Source organism: Mixophyes fleayi, chromosome 2 (genome assembly GCF_038048845.1).
Source record: "Mixophyes fleayi isolate aMixFle1 chromosome 2, aMixFle1.hap1, whole genome shotgun sequence".
Classification (NCBI taxonomy): domain Eukaryota; kingdom Metazoa; phylum Chordata; class Amphibia; order Anura; family Limnodynastidae; genus Mixophyes; species Mixophyes fleayi.
Window position 1 is genome coordinate 252,854,367 of NC_134403.1, and position 27,618 is coordinate 252,881,984.

Below are 27,618 nucleotides of genomic sequence, written 5' to 3' on the forward strand. Positions count from 1 at the left end.
AGTGTAGATAGGCGCAGGCCACTAAGTGAGGGGAGCGTTAGGCTCCTGACAGAGCAGCAGGGCAGCAACCCTGTAACAAGGAGATTGGGTCCTTGGGGTTAGAGAGACAGTAGGTCCTGGTGGTTAGCAGGGCAGTAGGCCCTTACAGTTGGTAGTGGGCATTAGGCCCTAGTCTAGCAGGACACTAGGTCCCTGGGTAGCGTAGGGGAAACTTGGTACCTTGATAGTTAACGGGTTCAAGTGGTACACTCACCTTGTGGAGTTGTCCCTCCCGTATTTTCCCCTTTCCTTTACAGTAAAACGAGTGCCCGGCACACGAGAACAGGGGCCCTTTTCCTCTGTTGCGTTTTGGGAGTTCGGACATGCCCCCCCACCTTCTCACAGCCCTATAGCAGCTGCACCCCCTGCCTCTATGGTAGTTATGCCCTTGATAGCACTCCTTTACCCATCAGCAGCCCTGGCCTTTCTCTATGGTGTTAAGGGCAATATTAGAAGGGTTCATACACCACTAGAACCACTTCACTAGGTCTTCGCACCAACTGTTTCCAAGGAATGTGTTTTGTTAAACAGTACTTGGTTTCTCGAAGGTCTTAACTTGTGGTAGTAGTAGTTTATAATATGTAATATTGGTGGAGTGTACGAAACATGGAAGGAGAAAACAGGCGGCTGCATGGGTAGCAGCAAATCCGAAATACAAGCTGAGGTCAGGGCTGGCAGAGTTCAATGCACAAATCTGTTTAACAGGCCATGGTCAGGGCAGTAAGAGGCTAATGCAAATCCAAAGACAGGTACTGGTCATGGGCAGTAGAGGAACACAAAATCCAATAATCAATCCAAGAAACAACAGGAAGACAGGTCAGGATACACACAGCATACTAGCTCAAGCAGAAGATATCACCAGGAGTGTAAATACAGAGCAGGACCAGGGCTGCCAAGAGGAATTCAGGGCCCCGGTACAATAAATTCATGGGGCCCCCCTCATAGATGAGCACGGTAAAAAATTTGGCGCCGCCCTAAGGCGACGCAAAAAATTTCAGAGGTGTGCTCATGCTTTTGGGGGCGTGGCAAATGCAACATTGGGGCGTGGCTAACACATCAAAATCACTAGGCTCTCTATTCGCCCGAGCATCACATATGTCCAAGCACTCCTGACTTTCAGGACATCTAGCACCAAAATGTAGTATAAAAAAAATGCAGTGTGTACACAAAGAGTTCAGTCTTGGCCTCCACCTTATATTGGGCACAACACTCACCAAAAATTGACATTGTCCCTACTAGAATCACAACATTTTACATACTGTCCTGCTCTCTCCTACCTGTTCTTCTCACTTTCACCACCTGTTGCTGCATGTTTCTTTAGTTGCGGCTTCTCTGGATCCTGGAATGCTGGGGGTCCTATTTGGAAAAAAATAGCTACATTTAGATAATTCCAAACAACCCTGGCGTTAAATCAATACCATCCACGATTAATAATTAGGCCTTCCTCCAGCTCCAATATTACAATAATGTGCCCCTTCATGATCGCCATGCCTTATGATCACACTGTGCCCTCCATGCTGCTTTTGCCCCCTTCATCTGGCTCCCCTTCATCAGACTATACTATGCTGCTCCCCCCTTTTTTCAATCCCACTGTGCCATGCCTCCCCCCCTTTTTAACCCCACTGTGTAATGCTGCCCACCATTTTTTAACCCCACTGTGCCATGCTGACCCCTGTTTATTAACCCCACTGTGCCATGCTGCCCCGTTTAACCCATCTGTGCCCCTCTCATTTTTTAACCCCTCTGTCATGCTGCTTTCCCATTTTTTAACCCCTCTGTGCTCCCCCTCATTTTTTAACCCCTCTGACATGCTGCTTTCCCATTTTTTAACCCCTCTGTGCTCCCCCTCATTTTTTAACCCCTCTGACATGCTGCTTTCCCGTTTTTTAACCCCTCTGTGCTCCCCCTCATTTTTTTAACCCCTCTGACATGCTGCTTCCCCGTTTTTTAACCCCTCTGTGCTCCCCCTCATTTTTTAACCCCTCTGACATGCTGCTTCCCCGTTTTTAACCCCTCTGACATGCTGCTTCCCCGTTTTTTTAACCCCTCTGTGCCCCCCCTTATTTTTTAACCCCTCTGTCATGCTGCCCCCCCCCCGTTTTTTAACCCCTTTGTGCTCCCCCTCATTTTTTAACCCCTATGACATGCTGCTTTCCTGTTTTTTAACCCCTCTGTGCTCCCCCTCATTTTTTAACCCCATTGTCATGCTGCTTCCCCGTTTTTAACCCCTCTGACATTCTCCTTCCCCGTTTTTTAACCCCTCTGTGCTCCCCCTCATTTTTTAACCCCTCTGACATACTGCTTTCCCGTTTTTTAACCCCTCTGTGCTCTCCCTCATTTTTTAACCCCTCAGACATGCTGCTTCCCCGTTTTTAACCCCTCTGACATGCTGCTTCCCCGTTTTTTAACCCCTCCGTGCCCCCCCTCATTTTTTAACCCCTCTGTCATGCTGCTTCCCCGTTTTTTAACCCCTCTGTGCCCCCCTCGTTTTCCTCCCTTCACTTACCTTTTCTCCTCTCTTGGTCTTCTCTGCTGCTCTGTGCTCCATTGCTCCAGACTGACTGAATGCTGGGCATGACATGATGACATCACACCCGGCATTCAGACAGTCTGAATAGAGCACAGAGCAGCAGAGAGGAGGGATGCCGGCTCCGCGATCAGGTGAGTATGTTTTTTTTAAACTAGCCTGCTCCCCCCACCAACGACCAAGCCCCCCCCCCCCCCCCCCAGCCCAAAAAAAAAAAAAAAGGAAAGGAAAAAAAAACGTTTTGGTTTTTTTTTAAAAAAAAAATTATAAAAAAAAATCAGCAGCGCAAGGGCCCGGGCCGGGCCCCCTGACATGCCGGGCCCGGGTAATTAGTACCCGCTCCCCCCCCCTCTCGGCGGCCCTGAGCAGGACCAATTAGAGAAGTTTTAGCCTAATTAGCTGCAGAAGTGCAGCAGGCTTTAGTTGAGCAAGGTCAGTTAGGCAACTATCGCTGCCTAGCAATAGGCTAGATGGGCAGCAATGCAGAGTAAAGATGTTGGTTGGCTTCGATGAAGGTGGCATCTGCTGTCACCCGACAGAATCAGGACGACGGTTGCTGTTACTTGGCAACCGTCCCGGCATGCAGCGGCGACTGCCACTTCTCTTAACATATGGTTTGGTAATTTGCCACATAAGTTTTCATCCTCAATTGTTTTTTTCTCTCAAGTTACTGGTAATTCAAAAATACATTGTACTAAAAAAGACTTAGGGCTAGATTTACTAAGCTGCGGGTTTGAAAAAGTGGGGATGTTGCCTATAGCAACCAATCAGATTCTAGCTTTCATTTATTTAGTACATTCTACAAAATGACAGCTAGAATCTGATTGGTTGCTATAGGCAACATCCCCACTTTTTAAAACCTGCAGCTTAGTAAATCTAGCCCTTAGTATGTTCTCCAAAGACATTCAGAGATCACCCTTCTTTTCTCTGTTAAACAAAGCATTAAACTGTGACATTACTGTAAGTTTATCCCTTGTGATGAGGTGGGAAATGGTAAGCTGCCAAATGCTAGATTTGTACAGACAAGTCATGAACTTAATATACCATCTTGATATATTTAGATGCCATTGAGCAATATGTTTGGAGATTCATACAGGCGTGTGCCTAGGTGTAACATTTCAAGTCCTATTATTAGTAACAATGGAGACCTTTTGTTTAAGAGGATACAAATTCCAGGGTACAAGGTTATCTCTCAGCAGATATTTTATTTCGTAGGTCTCATTTTCTCTAAACATTTGCACGTACTCATTTTTACATTGACTCCAACACAGAGAATGTTGGTTCAGTTTACATATTTACACTTGAATTTGGCACAGAAAAAAATGTACTGTTGCACAAATCTGCCCTCAGAAATTCATTAAATTGCCTTGATTAAGTTTGTTTTATTGCCAGAATTTTTTATATTTATTACAGTAGTGGTACCCATATAATTAATAAGTGCCCAGTCAGCAATAACAATACCAGGTTTCTCAGGAAGTGATGAGTCCCAATTGCTTTGGAAAAATTAGTCATGTCAAGTGTTGACAATTGGTCTTTTATTATGAAAAAAAAAATCTGATTGGTCAACATGTGCATAGTTCATGAACGTCCTGTCAGGAAGTTTCCCCCAACCCTATTCACCAACCTTCCCCGTTCCCCAGGGCCTGACCCATCTCCCATGCACTCTAATACACTACATACTAATACTTTAATAGCGAGGGTGTTCTAGGCATTGCTTTGGATCTTTTGTTTTCATTTTACAGTTTGTAGATTCTTATATTATTTTACATATTTTATTAATTCTCAGCTAATTTTATTGCATCAATTTATATTAATGTTGTTTAATTTAATGTAATTTTTCTTAAATAAGTTAAAGGGTATTTCCACCTAAAATTTTTAGTAATCTATTTAGTGTTAGAGGGCTAACTAAGTAAGAGAAATATGCTTACCTCCAACAGCATCCTAGTTTTTCTTCACTTCAAGGCTTGCACATAGCTATGGAAGGTTTTGGCAATGTACAGACTATTTTATAACCTACACAGAAGGCCAGGAAATGCGGCAGGTCAGTTTTACTTTTGTCAAAATATTACGCAGGTGCACATACATAATAAACATGGCAATTGTCAGCCATGATAGGGTTACCACAGTGAGGAGAAGTTAGGACTCTGCCAGAGCAAGTCAGAGATTAGGTAAGTACATATTTTACATATGTGATTCCCTCCTTATATAGTGAAATAAATAAAAAATATTAGTATCAATATTTGATAACATTGATAAGGAATCGGACGAACTATTATTGGATCTGCTTACATTAGCTAGCCAGGCCAGGATTTCATATGTTGAAGTCATATCTGTGGCATCTACAAGAAATGACAGATGTACACAGAGTGCAGTACTTAAAATTGATAGGAAGGGGGGTGTCTGAGGTAATTGCCAGAAGTAGAGACCATGCACTCTACTCCTATTGCCGGCAACTCTATTTGATATGGGCACAAGACTACAGATATTCGAGACAGGGTAGTATCCGTCCTGAATATCTTACTCACTTATGTACTGGTTAGGGCCAAATAAAGAGAAAGACAAAACCGAATAATGATATTCACCTGTCAGTCCCTGTCTCCTCTTGATGGTCATCTGCAACTCCCAGAATTGGGGCCTGATCATTAAGGAACTTAAATTAAGAAGTTTCTTATTTAAGTCTCCTGGACAAAACCATGTTACAATGCAAGGGGTGAAAATTAGTTTTCTGTTCTGCACATAAGGTAAATACTGACTGTTTTTTCATGTAGCACACAAATACACAGTCCATGGTCAAAACCGAGCAGGCTAGAAGGTACCGAGGGGTCAGGCAGGAGAGTAGTCAGGGAGCCAGGAGTCAAAACCAGGAGTACAAAGGAGAATCCAAAGAGAGTGGTCAGGCAAGCAGGGTCAAATCCGAGGAGGCAGGTAAGTATTGACAGGGGTAGCAGGAGCCAAGAGACTGGAGGCTAGACCTAGAAGACTAGATACTCTGGCAGCCTAGTGGTGTCAGAGTCAGGTTTAAATACTGGCCCCCCTTCCTTCATTGGTGGACGTGGAGGTTGGCGGTCAGCTGGTCTGACCACCAACAGGAAGTGCGGCCTGGCGTCTCCGTTAACTAGCAACGGAGACACGATGTTCGGGCGCATGCGCCCAAACTTCCTCTCCTGGCCAGAAGTGACGTTCCGTTGCTAGGCAATGGGACAGGTGGATGGAGAGAGGGAGACTGTCCTCGGCACCCGGTGAGTGTGCGGGGACGGCGCCTGACATGTACTACACTTTTTACATTCCCCACAGTTCCAATACCCAAATCCAACTCCTCACCCTCATCTTCAAAGTTCTCAATCAATTCCCCCACCCGCCTACATCTCAAATCTCATCTCTACCTACACTCCTCGCCGCCTCCACCGCTCTGCCAATGACCGCCACCTCCCTACTTCACTGTTCACCTCCTCTCACTCCTGCCTCCAGGACTTTGACTGGGCTGCTCTCCAGCTGTGGAACGATCTCCCAAGCTGTGTCAGGTTAGCCTCTACTAACAAAGGCTTCAAGCGTGATCTAAAGACTCATTTCTTTATTCAAGTCTATCAGCCCTCTTCCTAACTCCCTTGTCCTGGCTTTCAGCCACAGACAGTACAACCCTATTTGTGTCTCCTGCTCTACTTTAGGATGTAAGCTCTCTTGAGCAGGGCCCTCTTTCTTTGGGTTCTCCTTCTAATATCTCATCACCCTCTGTATCTCTTGGCCTGCTTCCCTAGTCCTGTTTTCTTAAGCTATCGCCTACTTCTCACTGATTACTACCATCACTCTCACTCACTGTCCCACAAATAGTTTGTTCTGCATTATTATGTTACCTGTATTTTGTATTCATTTATTATGTCTGATCTTTGTAGTTTGTTCTTCATGTATCATGTTTTATGTTATGGATCACTGTTTTTGTATATGTATGGTGCTGCAGACCCTTTGTGCGCCTTATAAAAAAAATTATAATTAATATACTAATCCACAGAATAACAGACAAAATATTACAATATCAGAACCAAAAGTCTTCCTTTAATGGGGGCCTAACTCTTGGATCCTGTAACAGGGATGCAACTCAAAAGCCTATTTCCTACTGGTGTCAGGCCAAGTGCAAAGTTTGTCACCACAAGTCTAGTGCCTGAATTAGCCATATCCACAAGCTAATCCCGCACTATCTGTGCCCACAGCCTAATCCTGCATTCTGGTGTCTCATGCTTCTAATCCTGATACTCATACACCCAATGAGGAAATTAAAGAAACCTACAACCATCTATTGGTACAACAGGCCTTCTGCCCCAAAGTGTACATAAGAGAGAGTGAGGTGTGGGCCTGGGAGATGGTCGCCTGAGGGCCTTCCCTGCCTCCTGCCATTTTCATTCGTTCTTCTAAGAAAGGTCTCCAGCAGCCTTCTTTGTTGAGCCCTCAGTTCTCTGGCTCTCCGCTGTCTGTCGGCATCTTCAATCTTCCACAGGAAATATACCGGCTTGCCCTGCAGCTTTCTTCTTGAACTCTGCGCTGCTGCTTCTCTGCAACTCTTGATCCCACCGACTCTTCTCCTGAGCTCCTCGAAGGTCTTTCTCCAACGTCGGACTGATCTAAATATTAGCCATTGAGAGGGGACCAATAATTCAAATGGCCGGAGGTGAGCCCTGATTGGCTCACCGTCCTGACCACCGCTTTTGTCAGGGGCCATCCCCACACTATCCCTGTGTGCTGGGGATGTCCGTTTGCCTCTTCCTGACAGGCGTGTCTTGTTGTTTAGCGACAGGACGCTTCTTGATTCTCTTGTCGGCGGTCCCTGATGAATGACAGGAGTGCTTTAGACCCCTCCCCTTCTTGGTCAGTTGCGATAAAACCAGTAACTGGCCCCATCCAATCCTCAAATTGTGGCAGTATATTAGTATATTATGGCACCATGGATGGACAAGGTGAACCCTTTGCTCCAGATCTCCTGCTCCATTTGATCCAGCAAGGGGATCAGCAGGAATCCAACCAAGTGGAGCTCTTACAGTGCATTCAAGAAGTAGTCTTCCAGCTGGATTCTCTCCAAGGTTCTCTATCCACCCACTAAGCAGAAGTACCACCAGCAACAACTATCTCCTCCTCAGTTTCTTCTCTTCCCACCAGCACCGCCAGTTCTATGGAGCCTTAGTATAGAAAGTATGACGGTGTCCCAAAGAAATGCCAAGGTTTTATGAACCACTGTGCCATCCAGTTGAGCCATCTCCTTAGAATTTTTGGAAAGTTTTTGATAAAACAGGCTCTGTTTCTTTTGCTACTTTTAGTCTCCCGGCCTTCCGTCAAGGGTCACTCTAAATAGGTCAGTACGCAGTATAGTTTCAGACCTTGGCTTCCGAACTTATGTGGAACAACGAGGGTCTGGTAGCCTCCTTTTGGCAAGGTCTGCCTGACCGCATTAAGGACGATCTGGCCTAAAGCAATCTACCCACAAGTCTTGATGACCTGGTTTACCCCTGCATTAAGAGGGATATCCGCCACAGGGAATGCTCTAAGGAGTGGGATAGGGGCAGACGTTCATTTCCTCGGTTGGTACCTCATTTTCAGTCCCCTGCACTGGCTACTGAAGAATCTATTCAGACTGACTGCTCTCGCTTTACTCAAGAAGAGTGAGATCGTCATATTAAGAACCATCTTTACCTATACTGCAGGGAGGCTTGTTATTTGTTACCTACCTGCCTAAAGAGGCCGGAAATGCCAACTCTTAGGCAATGACAGAAGGTTCGTCCTAGGATCCAAGTTCCTTACTCTCTGTTTGATGAAGAAATCCGACTTCCTGATGCCAGTCACCTTTTATTCTCTTGATGGTGCCATCGAGTTAGCTGTGTTTGTGGACTCCGGATCCACCAGAAACTTCATTTCTGCCACACTGGCTACCAAGCTCCATCTCTCTACTCATCCCTTTCCGCAACCTCTGCCACTGCAGGGGCGGACCTAGAAAAATTTTCTACCCCGGGCGATATATAAGGGGGGGGGGGATTTAGGCCCCGCCCCCTTTCTGACTTCTAGGGCTGCCGGCGTCTGCACACTATGTGCAGGTCCGTTCGGCAGTGACAATGTGCTGCCTGGCTGCTCTGATTGTGTTTAAAACACAATCAGATCAGCCGGGCAGCACACTGTCACTGCCGAACGGGACCTGCACAGTGTGCAGCTGTCTGCAGCAAGCCCCGGCTAGGGGGGGGCGATTGTCCCCATCGCCTTCCCCCTGGATCCACCACTGTACCACTGACTACAGTTGATGTTAGTGGAGTCTCCAATGGTTACATTACCTGTGTCACGTGTCCCGTTCAGTTGCAGGTAGCAGCACTTCACATGGAGTGGATTAAGATTCTAATTCTTCCACAGTCTGTAAACCCAATCATCTTGGGGCTACCATGACTCTGGACTCATTCTCCGCAGTTTGACTAGCTCTGAGTCCTAGTCATCTCTTAGGGTTCCTTCTGCCAGCAGCATTGTTTAGCCACAATAAGTTCCTCTGGGCCTCAGATTCTGTGCTTTTCTCTCACCTCTCATGAACCTGAACCCTCTGTTGAATTTCTTGATGTATTCAGCAAGACCACCTCAGAGAGCCTGTCTCCTCATCGGCCCTGGGACTGTCCCATCGATTTAATCCTGGCAAGAATATAACCAGAGGCAGGGTATATCCCTTATCCTTACTTGACACACAAGTCATGACAGAAAATATCTCTGAGAATATTCTTCTTCCCCCATGGGCGCAGGTTTCTTTTTTGTAAAAAATAAAAGATGGTACCTTGAGACCTTGCATAGCTTACCACTAACTGAACTCATTTACAATCAAGAATTGCCACCCATTTCCTCTCATCTCTGAGTTATTCGAGGAGCCCAGATCTTTTCCAAATTGGACCTCAGAGGTGCCTATAACTTAATTTGAATTTGTCAAGGCGACGAATGGAAGGCCGAGTTCAACACTTGGTGCGGGCACTATATTATGCCCTTCGGACTCTGTAATGCCCCAGTGGCCTTTCAAGAGTTTGCTAATTAAATTTTCCGGGATCTCTTGTACCAATCATCATCTTCATCATCACCATTTATTTATATAGCGCCACTAATTCTGCAGCGCTGTACAGAGAACTCACTCACATCAGTCCCTGCCCCATTGGAGCTTACAGTCTATATTCCCTAACACACACAAACTATGGTCAATTTGTTAGTAGCCAATTAACCTACCAGTATGTTTTTGGAGTGTGGGAGCAAACCGGAGCACCCGGAAAAAACCCACACAAACATGGGGAGAACATACAAACTCCACACAAATAAGGCCATGGTCGGGAATTGAACTCATGACTGCAGTGCTATGAGGCAGAAGCTACCAATCTGTAGTTGTTTACCTTGACAACATTTTTTCCCATCTTTTTTTGTGGTATCTTGGGTACAGGGTTTCAAATAGACCCTAAGAAAGTTAAGGGAATCCTCAGATGGCCTCACCTTGTTGGATTAAAAGTTACGCAGAATTTTATTTGCTTTGCCAACTACTACCAGCAGTTTATTAGGGGCTTTTCAACTCTCATAGCTCCCATTACCTCCTTCACTCGTAAAGGGGGTCAAACCAAAATGTGGTCTCCAGAATTGTTCTCAGCCTTTATTGCCTTGAAGAAAGGCTTCTCGGTTGCTCCAGTTCTCAGACAACGCGACCAGCATAAGCCATTTTTTCTTGAAGGGGACGCGTCCACCTTGGTAGTTGGGGCCGTGTTATGTCAGAAGAATTCCTCCTGAACTTTGGTCTCATGCGCTTTTCTTTCTAAGAAATTCTTTCCCTGTGAAGTCAATTATGACATTGGGGACAATCAAGATTGCTCTAGAAGAGTGGCGATACCTCCTGCAATAGGCTCTTCATCCCATCATTGTGTTCAAGGACTACAAAAATCTTGTTTATTTACAATCTGCACAATACCTTAACCCCCATCAGGCTCGCTGGTCTCTATTCTTTTCAAGATTTCAATTAATTCTTAGGTACCATCAAGGTACAAAGAATTGTAGGGCTGATGTTCCTTAGAGATCTTTTGACTGCTTAGATTCCTGCCCTCCTGGAGAGATTCAGCCTATTATTAGCCCAATCCAGGTCCTGGCTCTGGCCAAACATTGAAAACCCCACCTCCCCGATCATTGTTTTATTTACCAACACTTTTGTACCAAAGTCCTTAAGTGGGCTCATGATTTCCAAGTTTGCCAGACATGAAGGTATCAACAAGATCATCGCCCTCTTGTCTCATTGTTACTAATGGCCTTCCTTGGCTTTGGACATCCATAAATATATTCTAGCCGGCAATGTTTGCGCCCGACTGGACCTCTTCTTCCCGTTCCTGTTCCGGATTCACCTGACACCAGCATCACCATGGATTTTATCTGTGAACTACCTGACATTTTGGCTTTGACATTTTTGTTTTTTTTAGGGATGTGCACCGGCCACTTTTGGTGTCTCGTGTTTTGTGTTTTGGGTTCGGATTTGCTTGATGTTTTGGGTTCGGATTTGTTTTGCAAAACACCTGTCGAAAGGTTTTGGTTCGGATTTAAGGTTTTGGATTCGGATTTATTTTGAAAAAAGCATAAAAAGTTCCAAAATCAAGTTTTTGGGCTTATTTCCACTCCTACGCTATTATTAACCTCAATAACATTCAATAACAATCATTTCCACTAATTTCCAGTCTATTCTGAACACCCTCACACCTCACAATATTGTTTTTAGTCCAAAACGTTTCAGCGAGGTAGCTTTCTGGACTGCATAGTGGAGTGGTCCCGGTACCCGGGGCCACCCTCAACTGGTCTCAATTCCACCAAAAAAGTATCTGGACTGCGTAGTGGAGTGGTCCCCACAATATAAAAAAACACTCAACTGGTCTGAATTCCACCAAAAAAGTATCTGGACTGCGTAGTGGAGTGGTCCCCACAATATAATAAAAAATCCCTCAACTGGTCTGAATTCCACCAAAAAAGTATCTGGAATGCGTAGTGGAGTGGTCCAGACAATATAATAAAAAAAACCTCAATTGTTCTGAATTCCACCAAACAAGTATCTGGACTGCGTAGTGGAGTGGTCCCCACAATATAATAAAACAACCCTCAACTGGTCTGAATTCCACCAAAAAAGTATCTGGACTGCGTAGTGGAGTGGTCCCCACAATATAATAAAAAAAAAACAATTGTTCTGAATTCCACCAAACAAGTATCTGGACTGCATAGTGGAGTGGTCCCCACAATATAATAAAAAAATCCCTCAACTGGTCTGAATTCCACCAAAAAAGTATCTGGACTACATAGTGTAATGGTGCCCACAATATAATAAAACAACCCTCAACTGGTCTGAATTCCACCAAAAAAGTATCTGGACTGCGTAGTGGAGTGGTCCCCACAATATAATAAAAAAAAAACAATTGTTCTGAATTCCACCAAACAAGTATCTGGACTGCATAGTGGAGTGGTCCCCACAATATAATAAAAAAATCCCTCAACTGGTCTGAATTCCACCAAAAAAGTATCTGGACTGCATAGTGGAGTGGTCCCCACAATATAATAAAACAACCCTCAACTGGTCTGAATTCCACCAAAAAAGTATCTGGACTGCGTAGTGGAGTGGTCCCCACAATATAATAAAAAAAAAACAATTGTTCTGAATTCCACCAAACAAGTATCTGGACTGCGTAGTGGAGTGGTCTCCACAATATAATAAAAAAAACCTCAACTGGTCTGAATTCCACCAAAAAAGTATCTGGACTGCGTAGTGGAGTGGTCCCCACAATATAATAAAAAAAAAAACAATTGTTCTGAATTCCACCAAACAAGTATCTGGACTGCGTAGTGGAGTGGTCCCCACAATATAATAAAAAATCCCTCAACTGGTCTGAATTCCACCAAAAAAGTATCTGGACTGCGTAGTGGAGTGGTCCCCACAATATAATAAAAAAAAACCTCAACTGGTCTAAATTCCACCAAAAAAGTATCTGGACTGCGTAGTGGAGTGGTCCCCACAATATAATAAAAAAAAAAACAATTGTTCTGAATTCCACCAAACAAGTATCTGGACTGCGTAGTGGAGTGGCCCCGGTACCCAATTTGATACCGGGGCCACAATATAATAAAAAAACCTCAATTGTTCTGAATTCTACCAAACAAGTATCTGGACTGCGTAGTGGAGTGGTCCCCACAATATAATAAAGAATCCCTCAACTGGTCTGAATTCCACCAAACAAGTATCTGGACTGCGTAGCAGGGGCGGACTCAGACATTTGCCCTACCCGGGGCGATTTTAGGGGGGGCGATTTAGGCCCCGCCCCCTTCCTGTGTTCTAACGCTGCCGGCGGCTGCACAGTATGTGCAGGTCCGTTCAGCAGTGAAAGTGTGCTGTCCCGCTGCTCTGATTGTGTTTAAAACACAATCAGAGCAGCCGGGCAGCACACTGTCACTGCTGAACGGACCTGCACAGTGTGCAGCTGTCGGCAGCAAGCCCCTGGTAGGAGGGGCGATCGCCCCGATCGTCCCCCCCCCCCCCTGGATCCACCACTGCTGCGTAGTGGAGTGGCCCCGGTATCCAATTTGGTACCGGGGCCACAATATAATAATAAAACCCTCAACTGGTCTGAATTCCAGTGCACAGATGGTGGACACCGGATGGACGTCTAAAACCAACATAGCGGTTAAGGGCGCAGTTCCTCTTTTTGTGACTGCACAAACAATTAACGTAGTAATAGAAATGACAGTTTTTGGGTTTTTTTAAAATATAGAAAGAAAGAAGGTAGTACTAGAAATGGCAGTTATTTTATTTTTATTTTTTTTAAATAGAGAAAGAAAGGAGGTAGTAATAGAAATGGCAGTTATTCGAATCCCCAGGAGAGTCTAAGTGGGGTGAGCCACAGAGAGATTATTTCCCTCAATTTCTCTAACAGGTTGTCAGTGTTGTGTCTCTTCTTAAAACCTGTGATACATAACTACACACACTCGGCAAAGCTTTTACAAATTATCTGCGGCACAGGAGAGTACCACTGGACTGTACTTTAATAGCAGTACCTATTATTTTTGGGTACAGCAACAGTGAATGATCGTAGTTAGACTTTTAAATAGCAGTACAAGCTAGATTTTTTAAAATTTTGTAATATTTTTTTCCAATTATTTTTGGAATTTTTTTTTTTATTTTTCTTTATTTTTTTTTAAATAAATTTTTTATAATTTTTTTTATAAATTTAAATTTGTTTTTTTTAGAACTTTTGGATAACTTGGAAATAACAATGCCCTTAGCAGAACAGACCACAGGACACAGGAAATACAGAAAGAAAGAAGGTAGCAATAGAAATGGCAGTTCCTCTTTTTTGGAACTGCACAAACAGTGATGAAAATGAAGGTGAAGCTGGTGGCATGTCATGGTCCTCTTCAGAGGACAATCTCCTGACCAGCAGGTCTTTGCACCGCTGTAGACTTGTGTCCGCCGGAAACAGAGACACAACATACGCTTTAAACCGAGGATCGAGAACGGTGGCCAGAATGTATTCCTCTGACTTTAAAAGACTGACCACCCTCGGATCCTGGCAAAGCGTACGAAGGGCTTCATCCACAAGAGCTACATGCTTGGTGGAATCGCAATGGTGTACCAGCTCCTCCCTCACTTTCTCCAGCTGCTTCTGTAAAAGCCTGATCAGGGGAATCACCTGACTCAAGCTGGCAGTGTCGGAACTGACTTCTCCTGTGGCAAGTTCAAATGGCTGCAGAACCTTGCACAACACGGAAATCATTCTCCAGTGCGCTTGACTCAGGCGCATCCCCACTCCTTTTCCTATGTCGTAGGTGGCTGTGTAGGCTTGAATGGCCTTTTGATGCTCCTCCATCCTCTGCAGCATATAGAGGGTGGAGTTCTAGCACGGCACTACCTCTTGTTAATTTAGATTGCAAGGCTTGTAAATACTTTGAAAATAAAAAAAGCAGGCTGCACAGACTGTGGAGCTAGAAAGTGAAATTAAATGGCCACGTTACTTTGGTGGCTATCTATGCCCCCCCCCGCCCTACACTTGTAGTTGAATATAAAAAAAGCAGCCTGCATAGACTGTAGAACTAGAAATTCAAATATACAAAGAAATGGCCAAAGGCAGTTTGGTATCTGTCTGCATCAGATCCCCTCTCCACTAGGAGTAAAATAGAAAACTATTCAGCCGTTATATAATCTAGAATATAAATAGAAATTGAGAAAGGCAATTTGGTATCTGTCTGCATCATAATCATCAACATCCTCCTCAGCGCCAGCTACATCAATATCCTCCTCCCGGTTTACAACATTCACACCTTCATTAGCCAAATCTGTAACTGGACTGTGGGTGATCCTTCCAGCATATGCAGAGGGCGTGCTGCAAATGGTGGAAGGAGCCACCTCTTCCCGTACAGTGATGGGAAGGTCAGGCTTCGCAACCACCAATACCCTTGGACTCGCCTTGGGGATTTGTGATAATTTCTCTTTAGAAGGCAGAGGTGTTTGCTGTGTTGTTGCTGACAGCATAACTCTCTTAAATTTTTTGTTGGGGGGGAGGAGGGCTTAGTTCCTTGGGTGAAGCTGAACCACTAGTCATGAACACGGGCCAGGACCTAATCCGTTCCTTGCCACTGCGTGTCGTAAATGGCATATTGGCAACTTTACGTTTCTCCTCAAATGATTTTAAGTTTCTCTTTTTGCTACTTTTACTGAACTTGGGCTTTTTGGATTTTACATGCCCTGTACTAGGAGATTGGGCATCAGGCTTGCCAGATGACGTTGATGGCATTTCATTGTCTATGTCATGACTAGTGGCAGCAGCTTCAGCATTAGGAGGAAGTGGGTCTTGATCTTTCCCTACTTTATCCTCCAAATTTTTGTTCTGCATTATATGTAGCACAAGAGAGTGTACCCCGAAGCCACACACACTCGGCAAAGCCTTTAAAAATTATATGCGGCACAGGAGAGTACCACTGGACTGGAGTTATACAGCAGTACCACTGGACTTATACTGCAGAATGAGTGAAATTTGTAATATGGCAGTAACAACAATGGACTTATACTGCAGAATGAGTGAACTTTGTAATATTGCAGTACCACTGGACTTATACTGCAGAATGAGTGAACTTTGTAATATTGCAGTACCAATGGACTTATACTGCAGAATGAGTGAACTTTGTAATATTGCAGTACCACTGGACTTATACTGCAGAATGAGTGAACTTTGTAATATAGCAGTACCAATGGACTTATACTGCAGGATTGTTTTGGGATATTTTTATTTTTTTATTTTTTTTTATAATTACTTTTTTTGTAATTTTTTTTATAACTTTTTTTGAAATTTTTTATAATTTGGGAATAATGGGGAAATAACAATGCCCTTAGAAGGACAGAGCACAGGACACAGCACCACTGGACTGAACAAGACACAGCACAGGACCCAGCAGCACCACTGAACTCAGAAGGACAGAGCACAGAACACAGCACCACTGCACTGAACAGGACACAGCACAGGACCCAGCAGCACCACTGAACTCAGAAGGACACAGCACAGGACACAGCACCACTGGACTGAACAGGACACAGCACAGGACCCAGCAGCACCACTGAACTCAGAAAGACAGAGCACAGGACACAGCACCACTGGACTGAGCAGAACACAGAGCACAGCACAGCACAGAACTGAACAGCACAAGATATAGCAGGGCAGAGGACCACCTAACACACCCTCCCTCTACCCTGATCAATGCCCGAGTGAAGATGGCGGCGACTAGTGGGGAATTTATAGGATCCGAGTATCGCGAGATCCGACAGCGGGATTATGACTCAGAGCCTCGGTTTCAGTTTTGCAATTGGCGGGAATACCCGGATCTGTCTCGGATCCGGCTCGAATCGGCAACGTTCGGGTGGGCTCGGATTTCAGAAATCCGAGTGCGCTCATCTCTAGTTTTTTTAAGACGGCCCATTTCGTACTACTGAAAGGATTATTATCGGATTCTGAATCATCCCTCCTATTTATCACGAACATCTTTTGCCTAAATGGTTGTACCAGTGAGATTATATCTGATCAAGGGGTGTAAATTGTGTCTAAGTTTTGAAGGTCCTTTTGCAAAAATCTGGGTATAGGTCTAAAGTTCTTTTCTGGGTACCATCCTAAGATTAATGAACAGACTAAGTGGGTCAATTAGGAATTGGAGTCCTTCCTTTGATGTTATTCACCCGAGCACCAATCCTCCTGGAGCGATCACCTTCCTTTGGCTGAGTTCAAACATAATAATCAGCACCATGACTCCACAGGAGTTTCTCCTTTCTTTGCAGAGTTTGAAAGGCATCCTGTTCGACCCACCTTTTCCAAATTACCTGACTTCTCTGTTCGTGCAGCACAGGGCATGGTCCATGATTTCTCTCAGATCTGGACCCAAGTTCGAACCAGACTCGTAGAGCCTTCAAAACGGGACAAACACTATGCTGAACGTCACCGTAAAAATCTCCCTGTACTCCACGCTGTGGACAAGGTGTGGTTATCTACTTGCAACGTGAGACTTCAAGTTCATTCAATGAAATTTGCACCCCGCTTAATCGGTCCTTTCCATATTTTCATATTATTAACCCAGTTTCCTACAAGCTCCAGTTGCCTCCCTCACTTAAAATTCCTAATTCCTTCCACATCTCCTTTTTAAAACCACTTGTACTCAACGAATTTTCCAAGAAATGTACCACCTCTTCTCCTATTAAGACTGTTATGGTTGATAAGTTTGAGGTGGAACACATCCTGAATCTCGAATTCTCCAAGACAAGACCCAGTTTCTGGTGCACTGGAAGGGCTATAGCCAAGAAGAAAGATCATGGGTCAATAAAAAGGATCTTCATGCACCTTGCCTTTTGGCCAATTTTCTAAAGAAACAAGCTTCTAATTCCCTTCCCATCCAATCTTCATTTTATGACAGATTGGCTGGAAGTGAATCGTTTCCAATTTGCTGTCACCAATACCGGGAAATGCTGAAAGGGGGAAAGCTTACCTGCATTCTGACGTCGCCAGCCAGATAAGTCCCCCATCGGGCACCTCTTCACATATTTACAAAAGTTAAATGCTATTCACATATTCAGGGCAAATAGAAAGCACACTCAGGGCTAGATTTACTAAGCTGCGGGTTTGAAAAAGTGGGGATGTTGCCTATAGCAACCAATCAGATTCTATCTTTCATTTATTTAGTACAAAAGGACAGCTAGAATCTGATTGGTTGCTATAGGCAACATCCCCACTTTTTCAAACCCGCAGTTTAGTAAATCTAGCCCTCAGTATGCTAACACTTCACTAACAAGATCAATCTGTCTATCACCTGACAGCCCCTAGCTGCACTTCTCACTGGTGTAGAGCATTGACATGGAGCTATATTTGGCAATGCATCTGTTACATTAAACAGCAAACAAGATTATGTTATAGCACACATTAACCAAGAGCAGCACAATATTTATTTCTTTAAATCCCCCCTTCCCCTACTTTGATATTTTCATGAATAATATACATTTATGAAGAACATACATTCATGAAGAATATATATTTGAGGTCATGTTTGCAATAAGATATAATTTGTGAATGATTGTCACCACACCTATCAGCAAAAAAAAACAAACCTGAAATTTTAGTGCACACAATTTTTGGTTGGAATTACAATACAGTATGTTGCACTATTTTGAACCTCCATGGAGTGAATGTTTGCTGAACATAACTCGCTGATTTAAGCAAATATGTGGTGGCCGAAACTGATGGGATTTCCTTCCCTTACCTTGTCCTCCAGACACGATTCAGGTTCTTTTTTATTCGGACATCCGGTGGTCAGGAGATAAATACTTCAATGAGAGGGACAAGGATTGGTCAAATAACTTGGGTTTATTAATAATGCGATAAAGATAATTTTGGTAAGCCACCGCGCCACTGACCCCTTCAACTCAATGGCAATGACAAAACACTCATTCGATCAACATAGAGCACAATAGCATTTAACATATAATAACAATAAATCAATTTTTAAGTAAATCACATAACATTAACATCATCTAAATCAGGGGTGTCCAACCTTTTAGCTTCCCTGGGCCACATTGGAAGACGACGAGTTGGTTTGGGCCGCACATAAGATACACTAACAATAACGATAGCTGACCATCTAAAAAAAATCATAGAAAACATAGTTAACATATATATATATATGAGAAAAAAAGTGATATATATATATATATATATATATATAATCACTTTTTTTTTCAAATCCCCCTATACTTACCTTTCAATCGCCCTGTTCAAAAAATCCTCTCTAGTTATTATACTATAATCACTTTTTGTACTGTTTCGATGCAATATCAATAAAGTGCATTTAAGCCAGGCATTGTATATCAGGGTGCCCTGACCAGGCCTGCGGTACCTGACATATACACCACTGTGACCCCAAATTGTGACCTGTTTTGCGAATTGCACCACTATGCTAGTTAAAGGATAACAACTTATAATGGGCCAAAGAGAATAATATATAATGCCCCATTAGTATTACAAGTAGAAGTATGTAGCAGGGAGATAAGGTCCATGATGCTCCAGGACCAGGTGACTTTTATTCACTGGTCAGCGTCCCTTGAAATAATAAAAAAAATCCCCCTTAACTTACTTTTTAATCGGCGTGTTCTCCTGTCCTCTTCTCTTCTTTTCTTCAATTCTGTGCTGCTGATTGTTCTTCTCGCGCGGGTGACTCCTCTGTGCTGCGCTCCGCAATGGATGTTGGGCGTGATGACATCACGCCCGACATTCACTGCGAGCACCGCACAGAGGAGGAGACAAGGGAGGCAGCCGGAGTACCAGCTGACGTGACCGCAAGGTAAGTATTTTCTTTTCTTGTTTTTGCAGGATTTTTTTTTTCCATTAATAGCGCTGCCCCCTTGCCACAACCAAAACTCCTGCTGGACCACATTTACAGGCGTGCTGGGCCGCATGCGGCCCGCGGGCCGCGGGTTGGACAACCATGATCTAAAACATTTGGTGCACCAATATTATCCCTGGTAACGTTACTATATTTTACACTCAGTCCTGGGTTGAACTGTGCACAGGAATTTTGTAGAAGTGGTGCACGTGGTTGGGGCCCATAAATTACTTTTTCACGCCAAATAAACTGATGATCTTTTGTATTACACAGTCTCTTTATTTTTTCTCCTCTCACACTGTTCTCAGTACATAGCTCAGTCTGTTTAGTGTGATGTCACAGATCTCTATACTGCTTATTTGTTTTCAGTACTTTCCTTTTTACTCACACCTCTCTTTGGCTCACTTCTTATCTTCTTCTCTTCTTACACTTACTTCACTTTTAATCTGCTTGTAGATCACTTTGTCCGATTTTCATTCTGTTCCTATTTTTCTCTCTCAGTCTATGCAGACACAGGGATCTCTCTCCCTCAGAAGTCTAGAACTTTCCTCTCCCCACTGCCTTCTGGGAGTTCACAGTTATTACCAAAGTCAGTGGACTTGTTGCTATGCCACACACTCCTCCTTCCTGTTACTCCCGGTAACCACCAACCACTCCCAACTGTCACTTCTCCCTCAAGAAAAATATATATTTTTTTTTTTCAAAGTCTTTATAAACACTTTTAACAATTAACAAATTAAATTAACAAATTAAAAACATATAGATACACCCCAGGGTACTCAGATTTTGGGGCACCACAAATATTGTGAATTATAATCAAGTATATTAGGCATGCACTTTGCCCAGAAACCCCCCTGTGTGTGAATCATCATCTTGCAAAATGCGGATACCGGCCGTCAGGAGGGGGAAGGTTCTTTGACTATCCCCCTTTCTTCATTGCACAGACCTGCCTTCTAACTTGCAGCATCATCAGGATGTCCCATTGATGCGCTGCCTATTGCGATAGAGGAGATAGTGTGCAGCTATATATTTTGTACAATGCAGACCTAACCTTCACTTATACTCAGGTGAGGGGCACCTGAGCATTTTTCCTCCTTCCCTTCTTCCTCCATTCCTCATCCCCTGACACTTCCCCCATGTGGGTGTATTACAAATCCTGTGAGCCGTAATCACTTGTCGTATTGGTTAACATTTGTGCTACCAGCTCTGACTGTAGTATGTTGCATTGTGAATGATTGTTAAACCTGACACTTGTTTTCTATTTTATGTTTTTGGAGGTTTTATCACTTTGAATATTCTTATATTGAGGTATATATATAGTGATATAGATGGCATAGGTGTCCATAAGTACCTGTGCATGTATTGTGTTGATTTAAGGTCCGGATCTGTTACATTATTGATGTAGTCTAACCTCTATACTTCAGTCTCTCCGGACAACTGTGAGTATATTATGTTGATTTGCTACCTTGAATTGCTACATCATTGACACATATTAATTGTTGATTCAAAATGTGTTACTTTTTCATTTATCAAAGTAATTGGTGTATATAAATTAGTATCTTAGTCTTGGATATCAACATCCTGAGATGGCTAAAAACTTGCTACCTGTTAAATAGGCTTCCTCCAGCATAAGAATCTGGAAACCCCCTCCAGAAATCCTGTGTTTGCCCTCGAATATGTAAATATTTTAAACCATGCCTGCTCTATAATTTTATTGGAAAAAAAGATGTCCATAAATCCATAAATATTTCGTAAACGGTCAATGTTTTCTTTATTTTCAGTCAATCAACCAACCAACCAACACAAAGAAGCATGTTACAATTACAGGTTATGTGCACCTATCTAAACTCAGAATTACTATCAAATATATATTTCTACACATTTTTTCAGAATAGATATTACTCTATAAATTAATTTGGTTTGTTTCAAATGTGTCACAATTTCAACCTTGGATGGCTGGATTCAGTCTTCTGTACCAATATAATCTATGTAGATGAAATAGGAAATCTACATAGATTCCTATGATCAGGAAAATGCAGAGATTAAATTATTTAGCTTTACAGCACTGTCTGTCGCATGCCTAGGTCTTTTTCATCTAAATTGCATGTGTTATCCTATTTTGCAATGCCATATGGTGCTACATGATTAGTTTTACATTTCAGAACGGATACACATATTAATAAAAGTTGCTATGGTACAAATAAAAATGGCACCCTCATCCTTGATTTGACAGGTGGACTGGTGTAAAGATACATGCTGATAATGTCACCAGCAACACTTGTATTTAATTACATTTTATATGGAAAATGTAACTTTAACATTTATTAATAACAATGTCAAGACACTATTCTTTCTTGTGTATATGACACTGTACTACAATATAATGTGAACGAATAGGGTAATGGACTTTCTATAACTAACTCTAACACACTATAGTACATCTGAAAAAGGCAAGTGTATCATGAGACAAGGGTTACTCAAAATACACATGTATGACTGCAATTTTGTGGCCAAATTTTTCTGTGTACATTTGTGTTATAAGAATTATTAGCCAGAACTAGTGCTTTCATCCACTAGGAGCCTATGATGATTCCCAGACATTTTGCTTAATGTAGCTTGCCTACACAATCAATTTAAAATATTACAAAGAGTGCACCATACATTTCTCATTCTTACTAGACAGGACATGGTACTTGCAAGCAAAACCTTTCATGAATTGTTTGGTATTGGGAGGTGGCTGTATTGAGAAGATCTCAGAGTATGTAGCATGTAGGAGCAAGACCAAGATATGTACTTGTTGAAGGAACTCAAGGTGGAGTTAAAGGCCTGCAGCTCTCTCTATCCAAAAATGCTGACCTCATTTCAGCATTGTTTACTAGCAACCAGTTGATGTGGTGTAGCCATAGCCTACCCCACCCTGGGCTTGCATCACATAGGAATCTGCAGGCTAATCAGGAATGGGTAATTTTGTGGAATGCTGAGCTGGCCATGGTTTGTCCTCACCATCAGATTCAGTTGTACATCATTTAGTAGGCAACGCTTGTTTTGAGTTTTGAAATATTTTGTTAAGATTCCTCCGATGTTGGGACAAATGTAAGCATACTTTTTCTGTTGCTTAAAGGTGTACAAGAAGATCTTCTTATTCATTTTCTTTAAAATGTCATTTCCAATTTTAATATCTTGAAGTGGTTTCAACCATTTCATGTAAATATTTGCATAATGTAGTTAACAACAGAATAAACTAAAATAGCTTTTAAACCTCAAAGTTCTCTACTCACTATATAGATCACCTTTCTTCAGTATTAATGTGTGTGTTTGTCTATTACCTTTGGCAGGTAAAGTAGAATATTACAGCAGGAGATAGGGCTCGGAAGTCAAGAACCCTGAATAATTCTGTTTCAATATGAGTTAATAGATTATGTGTTTTCATACAAACGTAAGGAATGTGGCAGTTTTATCTATTCTCTATTTATAGATCCATACAAAACATATATCTTTACAAGACCATAGCAATTAAACTTTACATTTTTATTTGTACTCATTTCTCCATGTTTGTTTTTTTTTTCTCCCCATATCACAGGTATGTCTGAGGAATGTTTGCAATAAATGATTACAGTCTAGGGCAGAAATGTAATTACTTTTCCCACCTGCTCTGCAACTTGGTTTATGCAAATATTTTGCAGGTCACTGATGTCAATTTTCCTTTTTTGTTACCATTAAGCTTTGATCCTTAAAGAACACATGCAAACAAACAGAAATAAACCAGCGTTCCCGTAAATGCGGACTCTTCACATAAACAGCGCCAGTCCACTAAATAAAAAGCAATAAAACAACATAATAATGAGAACACAGGAGCTATTACCCAAATATCACATCTCATCAACTAAAAATAAAGTGTTCAATACTTTATATACTTTTTATATATATATATATATATATATATATATATATATATATATATATATATATATATATATAGTCCATAAATATTGGGACATCGGCACAATTCTCATATTTTGGGCTCTATACACCATCACAAAGGATTTCAAATGAAACTAACAAGATGTGCTTTAACTGCAGACTTTCAGCTTTAATTTGAGGGTATTTATGGTGTAGGAATTACAACAGTTTCTCTATGTGCCTCCCACTTTTTAAGGGACCAAAAGTCATGGGACAAACTAAACAATCCTACATCAGCTTTTTAATACTTTGTTGTAAATCCTTTGCAGTCAATTACAGCCTGAAGTCTGGAACGCATAGACATCAGCAGATGCTGGGTTTCATCCCTGGTGATGCTCTGCCAGGCCTCTACTGCAAATGTCTTCAGTTCCTGCTTGTTCTTGGGGCATTTTCCCTTCAGTTTTGTCTGCATCAAGTGAAATGCATGCTCAATCGGATTCAGGTCAGGCGATTGACTTGGCCATTGCATAACATTCCACTTGTTAGCCTTAAAAAACTCTTTGGTTGCTTTTGCAGTATGTTTCGGGCCATTGTCCATCTGCACTGTGAAGCGCCGTCCAATGACTAGCAACTGGTTTAAACGTTTGCATCAATCTCTTTTACATTGATAAGGATGGTTGCACATACAATACTACTGTGTAGTAAGCCGATAAAAGCTTTATATTAAGAAAACTCAAATGTGTGGATAGAAGACTGTTCTCATGGAATACATTAAAAAATAAATCACTCAGAACTTGTGTACAAGCAGTTCTTGGCACAGCATTTTATTGTAGCACTCAAGTCCTAGAGGGTTAAACTACATCAATTGTTGGTGGCAAAGTTTGAAAGAACATACCTGACCATTTTACAACTTTTTCATAAGTTTGGTGAATTTCTAATGCAGCCTTGAGAAAAAAAGAGGAATTCTAAATTATATCCCACAAATAGAAGGCTCTAGGGACCAACTGGTCCATCTTACAAATGACATGGCAAAAACTTTTACAGAACACTGTGCATCTATATACAGCTTAAGAGGGGGATACACTGGTCCTCTGATACTCTCTTTCAACAAGTATCCCAGTAATCACTTGTATAGATTGAGATTCCTGACCAATCCCTTGCTTGTTGCCAAATGTTTTGGAGATATTACCACAGAGGCATTAGAAAAAAAACATTAAGCAATCTATACTGGGTAACGCACCTGGCCTGGACAGCTTTCCTCTCATATATAAGTAATTATTTTTAAGTGTACTCTCCCCTCACTTTCTTAAATCAATATACTCCCTATGTGAGGGCTTTTAATTACACCCGATGGCCTTGAAGGCACGCATCACAGTAATACCAAATGAGGGTGACAGAGCAACAGTAATATGCTACTGAATTTTAATACCAAATTATATGTCACCGTTTCAGATGAATCTGCACCAGGTTTATTTATGTATTTATTAACATTTATTTATATAGCATCAGCATACTGTGCAGCATCATGCAATTGGGAACAAACATGGAAATAAAACAAGACTGGGCAATAATAGATAGACAAAGCGGTAAGAGGGCCCTGCTTGCAATCTTACAATCTATACGAAAATTACAGTTTGATACATGAGGTTAAGTGTAACATAGTGCATATTAGTCCAGCAAGATTGCAATGGGGAAAAGCACATAGTGAAGCTATGTGATCCAGAAACACAGCAATGTATATATCATAGTCTCCATACCCAGTATCCATTTAACCTCATTTATATAACACATATGCTCCTATATGTATTACAAACAACTCCATATCCTCATTGCCCCTAATATCACTCCAGTATTACCCCTATGCACACGGCTCCCAATATTATTCCATATGTACACTACTCCCAATGTAGTATTGTCCTCATATGTTGTCCCCTATATGTAGCCTTAGTGAGGAGAATGGGAGGGGAATAGAGAAAAGAGAATGGGGAGGACAGAGTTTGGTTACAAAGGTCATCACACATAACCAGCTATCTCAATTTTATATGTGTCGATTGCACCGTCGGTGCACTATGGGATTCTCGTGTAGTCGTGGGATGTGTTGGCCACACCCTGTGATAATGTCATCACTGGCGGCATGGTGTAGTCACTCCTGTTGAGGTAGGGTATATTTTTGTGTTGAATAACAGACATATCAGGTAAGCAGCTTCAGTTGACTGGGGGGAATATTTCCATATCCTCTATTTCAGTTTTTGAAAGATTGTGTTTGAGGTGAAGAGAGGACATCCAAAATAAATTGGCATAAGGACTTTCAGTAACTAGCACTAAGCATTGTGATACCACACCAGATAGAGGAGGCAAAGAGGATGTGGATTCACAGAAACAAACACTGAAGGAGTGGATTGATAGATAGTATGAGATCCAGGACAGGATAGTGTCATAAAGACCTAGAGCAGCAGTTCCCAAAGTGTGCGCGCTGTCACAGGGGTGCCGCGGCCAGCGGGGAAAAAAAACGTACCAATCCGGTGGCGTCCAGGACCCAGCATCCTCCTCCCTCCTCGCTTCTCACTGAATGTCGGGCGTGACGTCATCACGTCCGACATATTCAGTGAGGTGTGGCAGGAGAGAGGAGCCGGAAGAAAGAAGTCAGAAGAGAAAACAGAAGAAAAAGAAGAAAGAAGGCCAAGTATGGTAAGTAAAGGAACGGAGGGGAAATGGTGATAGGAAACAGCAATAGATGGGCAAAAGAATGAAGGAGGGAACAGTGTAAGTATGAAGAGGCACAGAGTGAGGATGAAGGGGCACACAGTGTGAGGATGAAGTGGCACAGTTTGAGGATGAAGTGGCACAGAGTGAGGATGAAGTGGCACAGAGTAAGGATGAAGGGGCACACAGTGTGAGAACATGAAGGGGCACACAGTGTGAGAACATGAAGGGGCACATATTGTGAGAACATGAAGTGGCACACAGAATGAGGATGAAGTGGCACAGAGTCAGGATGAAGTGGCACAGAGTGAGGATGAAGGGGCACACAGTGTGAGAACATGAAGTGGCACACATTGTGAAAACATGAAGAGGCACACAGAATGAGGATGAAGTGGCACAGAGTGAGGATGAAGTGGCACAGAGTGAGGATGAAGTGGCACAGAGTGAGGATGAAGGGGCACACAGTGTGAGAACATGAAGTGGCACACATTGTGAAAACATGAAGAGGCACACAGAATGAGGATGAAGTGGCACAGAGTGAGGATGAAGTGGCACAGAGTGAGGATGAAGGGGCACACAGTGTAAGAACATGAAGGGGCACATATTGTGAGAACATGAAGTGGCACACATTGTGAAAACATGAAGAGGCACACAGAATGAGGATGACGGGGCATAGAGTGAAGATGAAGGGACACAGTGAGGATGAAGGGACACAGAGTGAGGATGAAGAGGCACAGTATGAGGATGAAGGGACACAGAGTAAGGATGAAGGGGCACAGAGTGAGAACATGAAGGGGCACAGAGTGAGGGTAAGGGGCACAGTGTGAATAGGAAAGGGCACAGAGTGAGGCTGAAGGGGCACAATGTGAGGATGAAGGGGCACAGAGTGAGAACATGAAGGGGCACAGATTGAGGCTGAATGGGCACAATGTGAGGATGAAGGGGCAAAGAGTGAGAACATGAAGGGGCACAGAGTGAGGATGAAGGGGCCCAGAGTGAGGATGAAGTGGCACAGAGTGGGGATGAAGTGGCACAGAGTGAGGATGAAGGGGCAAAGTGTGAGAACATGAAGTGGCACGGAGTGAGAACATGAAGGAGCACAGAGTGAGTATGAAGTGGCACAGAGTGAGGATGAAGTTGCACAGAGTGAGGATGAAGCGCACAGTGTGAGTATGAAGGGACCAAGAGTGAGGATGATGGGGCACAGAGTGAGAACATGAAGGGGCACACAGAGTGAGGATGAAGGGGCACACAGTGTGAGAACATGAAGGGGCACACAGAGTGAGGATGAAGGGGCACAGTGTGAGTACATGAAGGGGCACAGTGTGAGCATGAAAGGGTACTGTGTGAGCATGAAGGGGCACAGTGTGAGTATGAAGGGACCAAGAGTGAGGATGACGGGGCACAGAGTGAGAACATGAAGGGGCACACAGAGTGAGGATGAAGGGGCACACAGTGTGAGAACATGAAGGGGCACACAGAGTGAGGATGAAGGGGCACAGTGTGAGTACATGAAGGGGCACAGTGTGAGCATGAAAGGG